The sequence below is a fragment of the Pseudophryne corroboree genome, unplaced genomic scaffold (assembly GCF_028390025.1).
Source record: "Pseudophryne corroboree isolate aPseCor3 unplaced genomic scaffold, aPseCor3.hap2 scaffold_2018, whole genome shotgun sequence".
NCBI classification, from domain to species: Eukaryota; Metazoa; Chordata; class Amphibia; order Anura; family Myobatrachidae; genus Pseudophryne; species Pseudophryne corroboree.
In genome coordinates, this window is record NW_026968659.1 from 45409 (window position 1) to 61446 (window position 16038).

A 16038-nucleotide genomic window follows, 5' to 3' on the forward strand; every position below is an offset into this window, starting at 1 on the left:
AGCATAAAAATAAAGCCAGAAAATAAAGAGCTGTTTAATCACTCAATTGGATTTTTCTGCCAGCATATTTTTTTTCTCTGCAACCCACTGCTAAATTGTGCTTCCTAGCTGTTTTTATAAAATCACTGAATCAAATCTAACTCTGATTACATCAGAGAAGGCCAGGTACCCTACACCATAACAGGGGGTTTGAAATTTTGACTTGTCTACTTAAAGATCACCAAAATCTGATAACAAGGTCAATTAGGTCCCTGGGTGGGATTGAACCACCAACCTTTTGGTTAATAGCCGTACATACTAACTGATTGTGCCACAGAGACACTTTGCAAAAGTACATACTGACAAAGGCTAATAAGCATTCATCTAAAACGTTTCCTAGAAAAAATTAATAAAGTCAATAATCTGGAGAGTTTTTGTAAGATGTTTCTTCTATCAACCAACGAAGAAACACATTGGTACTTTCCCATGATGAGTGAGTGCTTCAGGATCTCTTGCACTTACATGTGCAGCAGAGTACAGCAATGGAAGCATGCTGGGCCCATAACCCAGAGGTAGGCAGATTGAAACTATCCTCTGCTATATGCATTTTTTTGTTTGTTAATTAAAGTAATCCAAAACTGGGATTGATATTTTGTCTCTTTTATTTTTACTTAAAGTACAATAACTTTTACCATTTTAATTTGTTTTAATAGTATATTGACAGTATTGTTTTCTTTCAAAAATCCACTTCATTTTCTTTACCCTATTATTAAAATGGTAATTGACAAAAACAAACTACATTGTCACCAGAAGAGCAATACAAAATGTACAAGTGATATATTAAATTCATCTTTCCAGCTTGAATTTCAATGATGCATTGGGTCAACAATTTTGTGAGAAACATCTTCACCCTTAAATAAAGATTTTCTTAATTCCTTACCTGTGTGCTAATTAGATATCACCTTGTTTTCACATTAAACAGACTTCCACATGAGAAAGCAGCAAGGATGCAGTGGCGTTAATGTTTCCTGGTGTCAACTTGTATTATTTCAGTAGACATTGAAATGAGGATGCATCTTGCTGCCTTTCCAATGAAGCAAGTTTAATTTAGTAATAGGTGAAAAACCATCCTTACAAAGGTGTTAATCAGAGACTTGGCTTTGTGGACACTTTTCAGAGAACAAATTTGTTAGCATAAAAATAAAGCCAGAAAATGAAGAGCTGTTTAATCACTCAATTGGATTTTTCTGCCAGCATATTTTTTTTCTCTGCAACCCACTGCTAAATTGTGCTTCCTAGCTGTTTTTAATAAAATCACTGAATCAAATCTAACTCTGATTACATCAGAGAAGGCCAGTTACCCTACACAATAAGAGTGGGCTTGAAATTTTGACTTGTCTACTTAAATATCACCAAAATCTGATCACAAGGTCAATTACGTCCCTGGGTGGGATTGAACCACCAACCTTTTGGTTAATAGCCGAACACACTAACCGATTGCGCCACAGAGACACTTTGCAAAAAGTACATACTGACAAAGGCTAATAAGCATACATCTAGAACATTTCCAAGAAAAACATTAAAAAATCAATAATCTGGAGAGTTTTTGTAAGATGTTTCTTCCATCAACCAACGAATAAACACATTGGTACTTTCCCATGATGAGTGAGTGCTTCAGGATCTCTTGCACTTACATGTGCAGCAGAGTACTGCAATGGAAGCATGCTGGACCCATAACCCAGAGGTAGGCAGATTGAAACTATCCTTTGCTATATGCATTTTTTTTTGTTAATTTAAGTAATCAAAACTGGGATTGATATTTTTGCTCTTTTATTTTTACTTAAAGTACAATAACTTTTACCATTTTAATTTGTTTTAATAGTATATTGACAGTATAGTTTTCTTTCAAAAATCCACTTAATTTTCTTTACCCTATTATTAAAATGGTAATTGACAAAAAAAACTACATTGTCACCAGAAGAGCAATACAAAATGTACAAGTGATATATTAAAATCATCTTTCCAGCTTGAATTTCAATGATGCATTGGGGCAACAATTTTGTGAGAAACATCTTCACCCTTAAATAAAGATTTTCGTAATTCCTTACCTGTGTGCTAATTAGATATCACCTTGTTTTCACATTAAACAGACTTCCACATGAGAAAGCAGCAAGGATGCAGTGGCGTTAATGTTTCCTGGTTTCAACCTGTATTATTTCAGTAGACATTGAAATGAGGATGCATCTTGCTGCCTTTCCAATGAAGCAAGTTTAATTTAGTAATAGGTGAAAAATCATCCCTACAAAGGTGTTAATCAGAGACTTGGCTTTGTGGACACTTTTCAGAGAACAAATTTGTTAGCATAAAAATAAAGCCAGAAAATGAAGAGCTGTTTAATCACGCAATTTGATTTTTTTGCCAGCATATTTCTTTTTCTCTGCAACCCACTGCTAAATTGTGCTTCCTAGATGTTTTTATAAAATCATTGAATCAAATCTAACTCTGATTACATCAGAGAAGGCCCGGTACCCTACACAATAAGAGGGGGTATGACATTTGACTTGTCTACTTAAAGATCACCAAAATCTGATAACAAGGTCAATTACGTCCCTGGGTGGGATTGAACCACCAACCTTTTGGTTAATAGCCGTACACACTAACTGATTGCGCCACAGAGACACTTTGCAAAAGTACATACTGACAAATGCTAATAAGCATTCATCTAAAACGTTTCCTAGAAAAACTTAAAAAAGTCAATAATCTGGAGAGTTTTTGTAAGATGTTTCTTCTATCAACCAACGAAGAAACACATTGATACTTTCCCATGATGAGTGAGTGCTTCAGGATCTCTTGCACTTACATGTGCAGCAGAGTACAGCAATGGAAGCATGCTGGGCCCATAACCCAGAGGTAGGCAGATTGAAACTATCCTCTGCTATATGCATTTTTTTTTGTTAATTAAAGTAATCCAAAACTGGGATTGATATTTTGGCTCTTTTATTTTTACTTAAAGTACAATAACTTTTACCATTTTAATTTGTTTTAATAGTATATTGACAGTATTGTTTTCTTTCAAAAATCCACTTCATTTTCTTTACCCTATTATTAAAATGGTAATTGACAAAAACAAACTACATTGTCACCAGAAGAGCAATACAAAATGTACAAGTGATATATTAAAATCATCTTTCCAGCTTGAATTTCAATGATGCATTGGGGCAACGATTTTGTGAGAAACATCTTCACCCTTAAATAAAGATTTTCTTAATTCCTTACCTGTGTGCTAATTAGATATCACCTTGTTTTCACATTAAACAGACTTCCACATGAGAAAGCAGCAAGGATGCAGTGGCGTTAATGTTTCCTGGTGTCAACCTGTATTATTTCAGTAGACATTGAAATGAGGATGCATCTTGCTGCCTTTCCAATGAAGCAAGTTTAATTTAGTAATAGGTGAAAAACCATCCCTACAAAGGTGTTAATCAGAGACTTTGCTTTGTGGACACTTTTCAGAGAACAAATTTGTTAGCATAAAAATAAAGCCAGAAAATGAAGAGCTGTTTAATCACTCAATTGGATTTTTCTGCCAGCATATTTCTTTTTCTCTGCAACCCACTGCTAAATTGTGCTTCCTAGCTGTTTTTATAAAATCACTGAATCAAATCTAACTCTGATTACATCAGAGAAGGCCAGGTACCCTACACCATAACAGGGGGTTTGAAATTTTGACTTGTCTACTTAAAGATCACCAAAATCTGATAACAATGTCAATTACGTACCTGGGTGGGATTGAACCACCAACCTTTTGGTTAATAGCCGTACACACTAACTGATTGCGCCACAGAGACACATTGCAAAAGTATATACTGACAAGGGCTAATAAGCATTCATCTAAAACGTTTCCTAGAAAAACTTTAAAAAGTCAATAATCTGGAGAGTTTTTGTAAGATGTTTCTTCCATCAACCAACGAAGAAACACATTGGTACTTTCCCATGATGAGTGAGTGCTTCAGGATCTCTTGCACTTACATGTGCAGCAGAGTACTGCAATGGAAGCATGCTGGGCCCATAACCCAGAGGTAGGCAGATTGAAACTATCCTCTGCTATATGCATTTTTTTTTTGTTAATTAAAGTAATCCAAAACTGGGATTGATATTTTGTCTCTTTTATTTTTACTTAAAGTACAATAACTTTTACCATTTTAATTTGTTTTAATAGTATATTGACAGTATTGTTTTCTTTCAAAAATCCACTTAATTTTCTTTACCCTATTATTAAAATGGTAATTGACAAAAACAAACTACATTGTCACCAGAAGAGCAATACAAAATGTACAAGTGATATATTAAAATCATCTTTCCAGCTTGAATTTCAATGATGCATTGGGGCAACGATTTTGTGAGAAACATCTTCACCCTTAAATAAAGATTTTCTTAATTCCTTACCTGTGTGCTAATTAGATATCACCTTGTTTTCGCATTAAACAGACTTCCACATGAGAAAGCAGCAAGGATGCAGTGGCGTTAATGTTTCCTGGTGTCAACTTGTATTATTTCAGTAGACATTGAAATGAGGATGCATCTTGCTGCCTTTCCAATGAAGCAAGTTTAATTTAGTAATAGGTGAAAAACCATCCCTACAAAGGTGTTAATCAGAGACTTGGCTTTGTGGACACTTTTCAGAGAACAAATTTGTTAGCATAAAAATAAAGCCAGAAAATGAAGAGCTGTTTAATCACTCAATTGGATTTTTTTTGCCAGCATATTTTTTTTCTCTGCAACCCACTGCTAAATTGTGCTTCCTAGCTGTTTTTTTTATAAAATCACTGAATCAAATCTAACTCTGATTACATCAGAGAAGGCCAGGTACCCTACACAATAAGAGGGGGTTTGAAATTTTGACTTGTCTACTTAAATATCACCAAAATCTGATCACAAGGTCAAATACGTTCCTGGGTGGGATTGAACCACCAACCTTTTGGTTAATAGCCTTACACACTAACCAATTGCACCACAGAGACACTTTGCAAAAAGTACATACTGACAAAGGCTAATAAGCATTCATCAAGAACGTTTCCTAGAAAAACTTTAAAAAGTCAATAATCTGGAGAGTTTTTGTAAGATGTTTTTTCCATCAACCAATGAAGAAACACATTGGTACTTTCCCATGATGAGTGAGTGCTTCAGGATCTCTTGCACTTACATGTGCAGCAGAGTACTGCAATGGAAGCATGCTGGGCCCATAACCCAGAGATAGGCAGATTGAAACTATCCTTTGCTATATGCATTTTTTTTGTTAATTAAAGTAATCCAAAACTGGGATTGATATTTTTGCTCTTTTATTTTTACTTAAAGTACAATAACTTTTACCATTTTAATTTGTTTTAATAGTATATTGACAGTATTGTTTTCTTTCAAAAATCCACTTCATTTTCTTTACCCTATTATTAAAATGGTAATTGACAAAAACAAACTACATTGTCACCAGAAGAGCAATACAAAATGTACAAGTGATATATTAAAATCATCTTTCCAGCTTGAATTTCAATGATGCATTGGGGCAACGATTTTGTGAGAAACATCTTCACCCTTAAATAAAGATTTTCTTAATTCCTTACCTGTGTGCTAATTAGATATCACCTTGTTTTCACATTAAACAGACTTCCACATGAGAAAGCAGCAAGGATGCAGTGGCGTTAATGTTTCCTGGTGTCAACCTGTATTATTTCAGTAGACATTGAAATGAGGATGCATCTTGCTGCCTTTCCAATGAAGCAAGTTTAATTTAGTAATAGGTGAAAAACCATCCCTACAAAGGTGTTAATCAGAGACTTTGCTTTGTGGACACTTTTCAGAGAACAAATTTGTTAGCATAAAAATAAAGCCAGAAAATGAAGAGCTGTTTAATCACTCAATTGGATTTTTCTGCCAGCATATTTCTTTTTCTCTGCAACCCACTGCTAAATAGTGCTTCCTAGATGTTTTTATAAAATCACTGTATCAAATCTAACTCTGATTACATCAGAGAAGGCCAGGTACCCTACACCATAACAGGGGGTATAAAATTTGACTTGTCTACTTAAAGATCACCAAAATCTGATAACAAGGTCAATTACGTCCCTGGGTGGGATTGAACCACCAACCTTTTGGTTAATAGCCGTACACACTAACTGATTGCGCCACAGAGACACTTTGCAAAAGTACATACTGACAAAGGCTAATAAGCATTCATCTAAAACGTTTCCTAGAAAAACTTAATAAAGTCAATAATCTGGAGAGTTTTTGTAAGATGTTTCTTCTATCAACCAACGAAGAAACACATTGGTACTTTCCCATGATGAGTGAGTGCTTCAGGATCTCTTGCACTTACATGTGCAGCAGAGTACAGCAATGGAAGCATGCTGGGCCCATAACCCAGAGGTAGGCAGATTGAAACTATCCTCTGCTATATGCATTTTTTTGTTTGTTAATTAAAGTAATCCAAAACTGGGATTGATATTTTGGCTCTTTTATTTTTACTTAAAGTACAATAACTTTTACCATTTTAATTTGTTTTAATAGTATATTGACAGTATTGTTTTCTTTCAAAAATCCACTTCATTTTCTTTACCCTATTATTAAAATGGTAATTGACAAAAACAAACTACATTGTCACCAGAAGAGCAATACAAAATGTACAAGTGATATATTAAAATCATCTTTCCAGCTTGAATTTCAATGATGCATTGGGGCAACGATTTTGTGAGAAACATCTTCACCCTTAAATAAAGATTTTCTTAATTCCTTACCTGTGTGCTAATTAGATATCACCTTGTTTTCACATTAAACAGACTTCCACATGAGAAAGCAGCAAGGATGCAGTGGCGTTAATGTTTCCTGCTGTCAACCTGTATTATTTCAGTAGACATTGAAATGAGGATGCATCTTGCTGCCTTTCCAATGAAGCAAGTTTAATTTAGTAATAGGTGAAAAACCATCCTTACAAAGGTGTTAATCAGAGACTTGGCTTTGTGGACACCTTTCAGAGAACAAATTTGTTAGCATAAAAATAAAGCCAGAAAATAAAGAGCTGTTTAATCACTCAATTGGATTTTTCTGCCAGCATATTTTTTTTCTCTGCAACCCACTGCTAAATTGTGCTTCCTAGCTGTTTTTATAAAATCACTGAATCAAATCTAACTCTGATTACATCAGAGAAGGCCAGGTACCCTACACCATAACAGGGGGTTTGAAATTTTGACTTGTCTACTTAAAGATCACCAAAATCTGATAACAAGGTCAATTAGGTCCCTGGGTGGGATTGAACCACCAACCTTTTGGTTAATAGCCGTACATACTAACTGATTGCGCCACAGAGACACTTTGCAAAAGTACATACTGACAAAGACTAATAAGCATTCATCTAAAACGTTTCCTAGAAAAAATTAATAAAGTCAATAATCTGGAGAGTTTTTGTAAGATGTTTCTTCTATCAACCAACGAAGAAACACATTGGTACTTTCCCATGATGAGTGAGTGCTTCAGGATCTCTTGCACTTACATGTGCAGCAGAGTACAGCAATGGAAGCATGCTGGGCCCATAACCCAGAGGTAGGCAGATTGAAACTATCCTCTGCTATATGCATTTTTTTGTTTGTTAATTAAAGTAATCCAAAACTGGGATTGATATTTTGGCTCTTTTATTTTTACTTAAAGTACAATAACTTTTACCATTTTAATTTGTTTTAATTGTATATTGACAGTATTGTTTTCTTTCAAAAATCCACTTCATTTTCTTTACCCTATTATTAAAATGGTAATTGACAAAAACAAACTACATTGTCACCAGAAGAGCAATACAAAATGTACAAGTGATATATTAAATTCATCTTTCCAGCTTGAATTTCAATGATGCATTGGGTCAACAATTTTGTGAGAAACATCTTCACCCTTAAATAAAGATTTTCTTAATTCCTTGCCTGTGTGCTAATTAGATATCACCTTGTTTTTTTTACATTAAACAGACTTCCACATGAGAAAGCAGCAAGGATGCAGTGGCGTTAATGTTTCCTGGTGTCAACTTGTATTATTTCAGTAGACATTGAAATGAGGATGCATCTTGCTGCCTTTCCAATGAAGCAAGTTTAATTTAGTAATAGGTGAAAAACCATCCTTACAAAGGTGTTAATCAGAGACTTGGCTTTGTGGACACTTTTCAGAGAACAAATTTGTTAGCATAAAAATAAAGCCAGAAAATGAAGAGCTGTTTAATCACTCAATTGGATTTTTCTGCCAGCATATTTTTTTTCTCTGCAACCCACTGCTAAATTGTGCTTCCTAGCTGTTTTTTATAAAATCACTGAATCAAATCTAACTCTGATTACATCAGAGAAGGCCAGGTACCCTACACAATAAGAGTGGGTTTGAAATTTTGACTTGTCTACTTAAATATCACCAAAATCTGATCACAAGGTCAATTACGTCCCTGGGTGGGATTGAACCACCAACCTTTTGGTTAATAGCCGAACACACTAACCGATTGCGCCACAGAGACACTTTGCGAAAAGTACATACTGACAAAGGCTAATAAGCATACATCTAGAACATTTCCTAGAAAAACATTAAAAAATCAATAATCTGGAGAGTTTTTGTAAGATGTTTCTTCCATCAACCAACGAATAAACACATTGGTACTTTCCCATGATGAGTGAGTGCTTCAGGATCTCTTGCACTTACATGTGCAGCAGAGTACAGCAATGGAAGCATGCTGGGCCCATAACCCAGAGGTAGGCAGATTGAAACTATCCTCTGCTATATGCATTTTTTTGTTTGTTAATTAAAGTAATCCAAAACTGGGATTGATATTTTGGCTCTTTTATTTTTACTTAAAGTACAATAACTTTTACCATTTTAATTTGTTTTAATAGTATATTGACAGTATTGTTTTCTTTCAAAAATCCACTTAATTTTCTTTACCCTATTATTAAAATGGTAATTGACAAAAACAAACTACATTGTCACCAGAAGAGCAATACAAAATGTACAAGTGATATATTAAAATCATCTTTCCAGCTTGAATTTCAATGATGCATTGGGGCAACGATTTTGTGAGAAACATCTTCACCCTTAAATAAAGATTTTCTTAATTCCTTACCTGTGTGCTAATTAGATATCACCTTGTTTTCACATTAAACAGACTTCCACATGAGAAAGCAGCAAGGATGCAGTGGCGTTAATGTTTCCTGGTGTCAACCTGTATTATTTCAGTAGACATTGAAATGAGGATGCATCTTGCTGCCTTTCCAATGAAGCAAGTTTAATTTAGTAATAGGTGAAAAACCATCCTTACAAAGGTGTTAATCAGAGACTTGGCTTTGTGGACACCTTTCAGAGAACAAATTTGTTAGCATAAAAATAAAGCCAGAAAATAAAGAGCTGTTTAATCACTCAATTGGATTTTTCTGCCAGCATATTTTTTTTCTCTGCAACCCACTGCTAAATTGTGCTTCCTAGCTGTTTTTATAAAATCACTGAATCAAATCTAACTCTGATTACATCAGAGAAGGCCAGGTACCCTACACCATAACAGGGGGTTTGAAATTTTGACTTGTCTACTTAAAGATCACCAAAATCTGATAACAAGGTCAATTAGGTCCCTGGGTGGGATTGAACCACCAACCTTTTGGTTAATAGCCGTACATACTAACTGATTGCGCCACAGAGACACTTTGCAAAAGTACATACTGACAAAGGCTAATAAGCATTCATCTAAAACGTTTCCTAGAAAAAATTAATAAAGTCAATAATCTGGAGAGTTTTTGTAAGATGTTCCTTCTATCAACCAACGAAGAAACACATTGGTACTTTCCCATGATGAGTGAGTGCTTCAGGATCTCTTGCACTTACATGTGCAGCAGAGTACAGCAATGGAAGCATGCTGGGCCCATAACCCAGAGGTAGGCAGATTGAAACTATCCTCTGCTATATGCATTTTTTTGTTTGTTAATTAAAGTAATCCAAAACTGGGATTGATATTTTGTCTCTTTTATTTTTACTTAAAGTACAATAACTTTTACCATTTTAATTTGTTTTAATAGTATATTGACAGTATTGTTTTCTTTCAAAAATCCACTTCATTTTCTTTACCCTATTATTAAAATGGTAATTGACAAAAACAAACTACATTGTCACCAGAAGAGCAATACAAAATGTACAAATGATATATTAAATTCATCTTTCCAGCTTGAATTTCAATGATGCATTGGGTCAACAATTTTGTGAGAAACATCTTCACCCTTAATTAAAGATTTTCTTAATTCCTTACCTGTGTGCTAATTAGATATCACCTTGTTTTCACATTAAACAGACTTCCACATGAGAAAGCAGCAAGGATGCAGTGGCGTTAATGTTTCCTGGTGTCAACTTGTATTATTTCAGTAGACATTGAAATGAGGATGCATCTTGCTGCCTTTCCAATGATGCAAGTTTAATTTAGTAATAGGTGAAAAACCATCCTTACAAAGGTGTTAATCAGAGACTTGGCTTTGTGGACACTTTTCAGAGAACAAATTTGTTAGCATAAAAATAAATCCAGAAAATGAAGAGCTGTTTAATCACTCAATTGGATTTTTCTGCCAGCATATTTTTTTTCTCTGCAACCCACTACTAAATTGTGCTTCCTAGCTGTTTTTTATAAAATCACTGAATCAAATCTAACTCTGATTACATCAGAGAAGGCCAGGTACCCTACACAATAAGAGGGGGTTTGAAATTTTGACTTGTCTACTTAAATATCACCAAAATCTGATCACAAGGTCAATTACGTCCCTGGGTGGGATTGAACCACCAACCTTTTGGTTAATAGCCGAACACACTAACCGATTGCGCCACAGAGACACTTTGCAAAAAGTACATACTGACAAAGGCTAATAAGCATACATCTAGAACATTTCCTAGAAAAACATTAAAAAATCAATAATCTGGAGAGTTTTTGTAAGATGTTTCTTCCATCAACCAACGAATAAACACATTGGTACTTTCCCATGATGAGTGAGTGCTTCAGGATCTCTTGCACTTACATGTGCAGCAGAGTACTGCAATGGAAGCATGCTGGACCCATAACCCAAAGGTAGGCAGATTGAAACTATCCTCTGCTATATGCATTTTTTTTTGTTAATTAAAGTAATCCAAAACTGGGATTGATATTTTGGCTCTTTTATTTTTACTTAAAGTACAATAACTTTTACCATTTTAATTTGTTTTAATAGTATATTGACAGTATTGTTTTCTTTCAAAAATCCACTTCATTTTCTTTACCCTATTATTAAAATGGTAATTGACAAAAACAAACTACATTGTCACCAGAAGAGCAATACAAAATGTACAAGTGATATATTAAAATCATCTTTCCAGCTTGAATTTCAATGATGCATTGGGGCAACGATTTTGTGAGAAACATCTTCACCCTTAAATAAAGATTTTCTTAATTCCTTACCTGTGTGCTAATTAGATATCACCTTGTTTTCACATTAAACAGACTTCCACATGAGAAAGCAGCAAGGATGCAGTGGCGTTAATGTTTCCTGGTGTCAACCTGTATTATTTCAGTAGACATTGAAATGAGGATGCATCTTGCTGCCTTTCCAATGAAGCAAGTTTAATTTAGTAATAGGTGAAAAACCATCCCTACAAAGGTGTTAATCAGAGACTTTGCTTTGTGGACACTTTTCAGAGAACAAATTTGTTAGCATAAAAATAAAGCCAGAAAATGAAGAGCTGTTTAATCACTCAATTGGATTTTTCTGCCAGCATATTTCTTTTTCTCTGCAACCCACTGCTAAATTGTGCTTCCTAGCTGTTTTTATAAAATCACTGAATCAAATCTAACTCTGATTACATCAGAGAAGGCCAGGTACCCTACACCATAACAGGGGGTTTGAAATTTTGACTTGTCTACTTAAAGATCACCAAAATCTGATAACAAGGTCAATTACGTACCTGGGTGGGATTGAACCACCAACCTTTTGGTTAATAGCCGTACACACTAACTAATTGCGCCACAGAGACACATTGCAAAAGTATATACCGACAAGGGCTAATAAGCATTCATCTAAAACGTTTCCTAGAAAAACTTTAAAAAGTCAATAATCTGGAGAGTTTTTGTAAGATGTTTCTTCCATCAACCAACGAAGAAACACATTGGTACTTTCCCATGATGAGTGAGTGCTTCAGGATCTCTTGCACTTACATGTGCAGCAGAGTACTGCAATGGAAGCATGCTGGGCCCATAACCCAGAGGTAGGCAGATTGAAACTATCCTCTGCTATATGCATTTTTTTTTTGTTAATTAAAGTAATCCAAAACTGGGATTGATATTTTGGCTCTTTTATTTTTACTTAAAGTACAATAACTTTTACCATTTTAATTTGTTTTAATAGTATATTGACAGTATTGTTTTCTTTCAAAAATCCACTTCATTTTCTTTACCCTATTATTAAAATGGTAATTGACAAAAACAAACTACATTGTCACCAGAAGAGCAATACAAAATGTACAAGTGATATATTAAAATCATCTTTCCAGCTTGAATTTCAATGATGCATTGGGGCAACGATTTTGTGAGAAACATCTTCACCCTAATATAAAGATTTTCTTAATTCCTTACCTGTGTGCTAATTAGATATCACCTTGTTTTCGCATTAAACAGACTTCCACATGAGAAAGCAGCAAGGATGCAGTGGCGTTAATGTTTCCTGGTGTCAACTTGTATTATTTCAGTAGACATTGAAATGAGGATGCATCTTGCTGCCTTTCCAATGAAGCAAGTTTAATTTAGTAATAGGTGAAAAACCATCCCTACAAAGGTGTTAATCAGAGACTTGGCTTTGTGGACACTTTTCAGAGAACAAATTTGTTAGCATAAAAATAAAGCCAGAAAATGAAGAGCTGTTTAATCACTCAATTGGATTTTTTTTGCCAGCATATTTTTTTTCTCTGCAACCCACTGCTAAATTGTGCTTCCTAGCTGTTTTTTTATAAAATCACTGAATCAAATCTAACTCTGATTACATCAGAGAAGGCCAGGTACCCTACACAATAAGAGGGGGTTTGAAATTTTGACTTGTCTACTTAAATATCACCAAAATCTGATCACAAGGTCAATTACGTTCCTGGGTGGGATTAAACCACCAACCTTTTGGTTAATAGCCTTACACACTAACCAATTGCACCACAGAGACACTTTGCAAAAAGTACATACTGACAAAGGCTAATAAGCATTCATCAAGAACGTTTCCTAGAAAAACTTTAAAAAGTCAATAATCTGGAGAGTTTTTGTAAGATGTTTCTTCCATCAACCAATGAAGAAACACATTGGTACTTTCCCATGATGAGTGAGTGCTTCAGGATCTCTTGCACTTACATGTGCAGCAGAGTACTGCAATGGAAGCATGCTGGGCCCATAACCCAGAGATAGGCAGATTGAAACTATCCTTTGCTATATGCATTTTTTTTGTTAATTAAAGTAATCCAAAACTGGGATTGATATTTTTGCTCTTTTATTTTTACTTAAAGTACAATAACTTTTACCATTTTAATTTGTTTTAATAGTATATTGACAGTATTGTTTTCTTTCAAAAATCCACTTAATTTTCTTTACCCTATTATTAAAATGGTAATTGACAAATACAAACTACATTGTCACCAGAAGAGCAATACAAAATGTACAAGTGATATATTAAAATCATCTTTCCAGCTTGAATTTCAATGATGCATTGGGGCAACGATTTTGTGAGAAACATCTTCACCCTTAAATAAAGATTTTCGTAATTCCTTACCTGTGTGCTAATTAGATATCACCTTGTTTTCACATTAAACAGACTTCCACATGAGAAAGCAGCAAGGATGCAGTGGCGTTAATGTTTCCTGGTGTCAACCTGTATTATTTCAGTAGACATTGAAATGAGGATGCATCTTGCTGCCTTTCCAATGAAGCAAGTTTAATTTAGTAATAGGTGAAAAACCATCCCTACAAAGGTGTTAATCAGAGACTTGGCTTTGTGGACACTTTTCAGAGAACAAATTTGTTAGCATAAAAATAAACCAGAAAATGAAGAGCTGTTTAATCACTCAATTGGATTTTTTTGCCAGCATATTTTTTTTCTCTGCAACCCACTGCTAAATTGTGCTTCCTAGCTGTTTTTTTATAAAATCACTGAATCAAATCTAACTCTGATAACATCAGAGAAGGCCAGGTACCCTACACAATAAGAGGGGGTTTGAAATTTTGACTTGTCTACTTAAATATCACCAAAATCTGATCACAAGGTCAATTACGTCCCTGGGTGGGATTGAACCACCAACCTTTTGGTTAATAGCCTTACACACTAACCAATTGCACCACAGAGACACTTTGCAAAAGTACATACTGACAAAGGCTAATAAGCATTCATCTAGAACGTTTCCTAGAAAAACTTTAAAAAGTCAATAATCTGGAGAGTTTTTGTAAGATGTTTCTTCCATCAACCAATGAAGAAACACATTGGTACTTTCCCATGATGAGTGAGTGCTTCAGGATCTCTTGCACTTACATGTGCAGCAGAGTACTGCAATGGAAGCATGCTGGGCCCATAACCCTGAGGTAGGCAGATTGAAACTATCCTTTGCTATATGCATTTTTTTTGTTAATTAAAGTAATCCAAAACTGGGATTGATATTTTTGCTCTTTTATTTTTACTTAAAGTACAATAACTTTTACCATTTTAATTTGTTTTGATAGTATATTGACAGTATTGTTTTCTTTCAAAAATCCACTTAATTTTCTTTACCCTATTATTAAAATGGTAATTGACAAAAACAAACTACATTGTCACCAGAAGAGCAATACAAAATGTACAAGTGATATATTAAAATCATCTTTCCAGCTTGAATTTCAATGATGCATTGGGGCAACGATTTTGTGAGAAACATCTTCACCCTTAAATAAAGATTTTCTTAATTCCTTACCTGTGTGCTAATTAGATATCACCTTGTTTTCACATTAAACAGACTTCCACATGAGAAAGCAGCAAGGATGCAGTGGCGTTAATGTTTCCTGGTGTCAACCTGTATTATTTCAGTAGACATTGAAATGAGGATGCATCTTGCTGCCTTTCCAATGAAGCAAGTTTAATTTAGTAATAGGTGAAAAACCATCCCTACAAAGGTGTTAATCAGAGACTTGGCTTTGTGGACACTTTTCAGAGAACAAATTTGTTAGCATAAAAATAAAGCCAGAAAATGAAGAGCTGTTTAATCACTCAATTGGATTTTTTTGCCAGCATATTTCTTTTTCTCTGCAACCCACTGCTAAATTGTGCTTCCTAGCTGTTTTTATAAAATCACTGAATCAAATCTAACTCTGATTACATCAGAGAAGGCCAGGTACCCTACACCATAACAGGGGGTTTGAAATTTTGACTTGTCTCCTTAAAGATCACCAAAATCTGATCACAAGGTCAATTACGTCCCTGGGTGTGATTGAATTACCAACCTTTTGGTTAGTAGCCGTACACACTAACTGATTGCGCCACAGAGACACTTTGCAGAAGTAAATACTGACAAAGGCTAATAAGCATTCATCTAAAACGTTTCCTAGAAAAACTTTAAAAAGTCAATAATCTGGAGAGTTTTTGTAAGATGTTTCTTCCATCAACCAACGAAGAAACACATTGGTACTTTCCCATGATGAGTGAGTGCTTCAGGATCTCTTGCACTTACATGTGCAGCAGAGTACAGCAATGGAAGCATGCTGGGCCCATAACCCAGAGGTAGGCAGATTGAAACTATCCTCTGCTATATGCATTTTTTTTTGTTAATTAAAGTAATCCAAAACTGGGATTGATATTTTGCCTCTTTTATTTTTACTTAAAGTACAATAACTTTTACCAATTAATTTGTTTTAATAGTATATTGACAGTATTGTTTTCTTTCAAAAATCCACTTAATTTTCTTTACCCTATTATTAAAATGGTAATTGACAAAAACAAACTACATTGTCACCAGAAGAGCAATACAAAATGTACAAGTGATACATTAAAATCA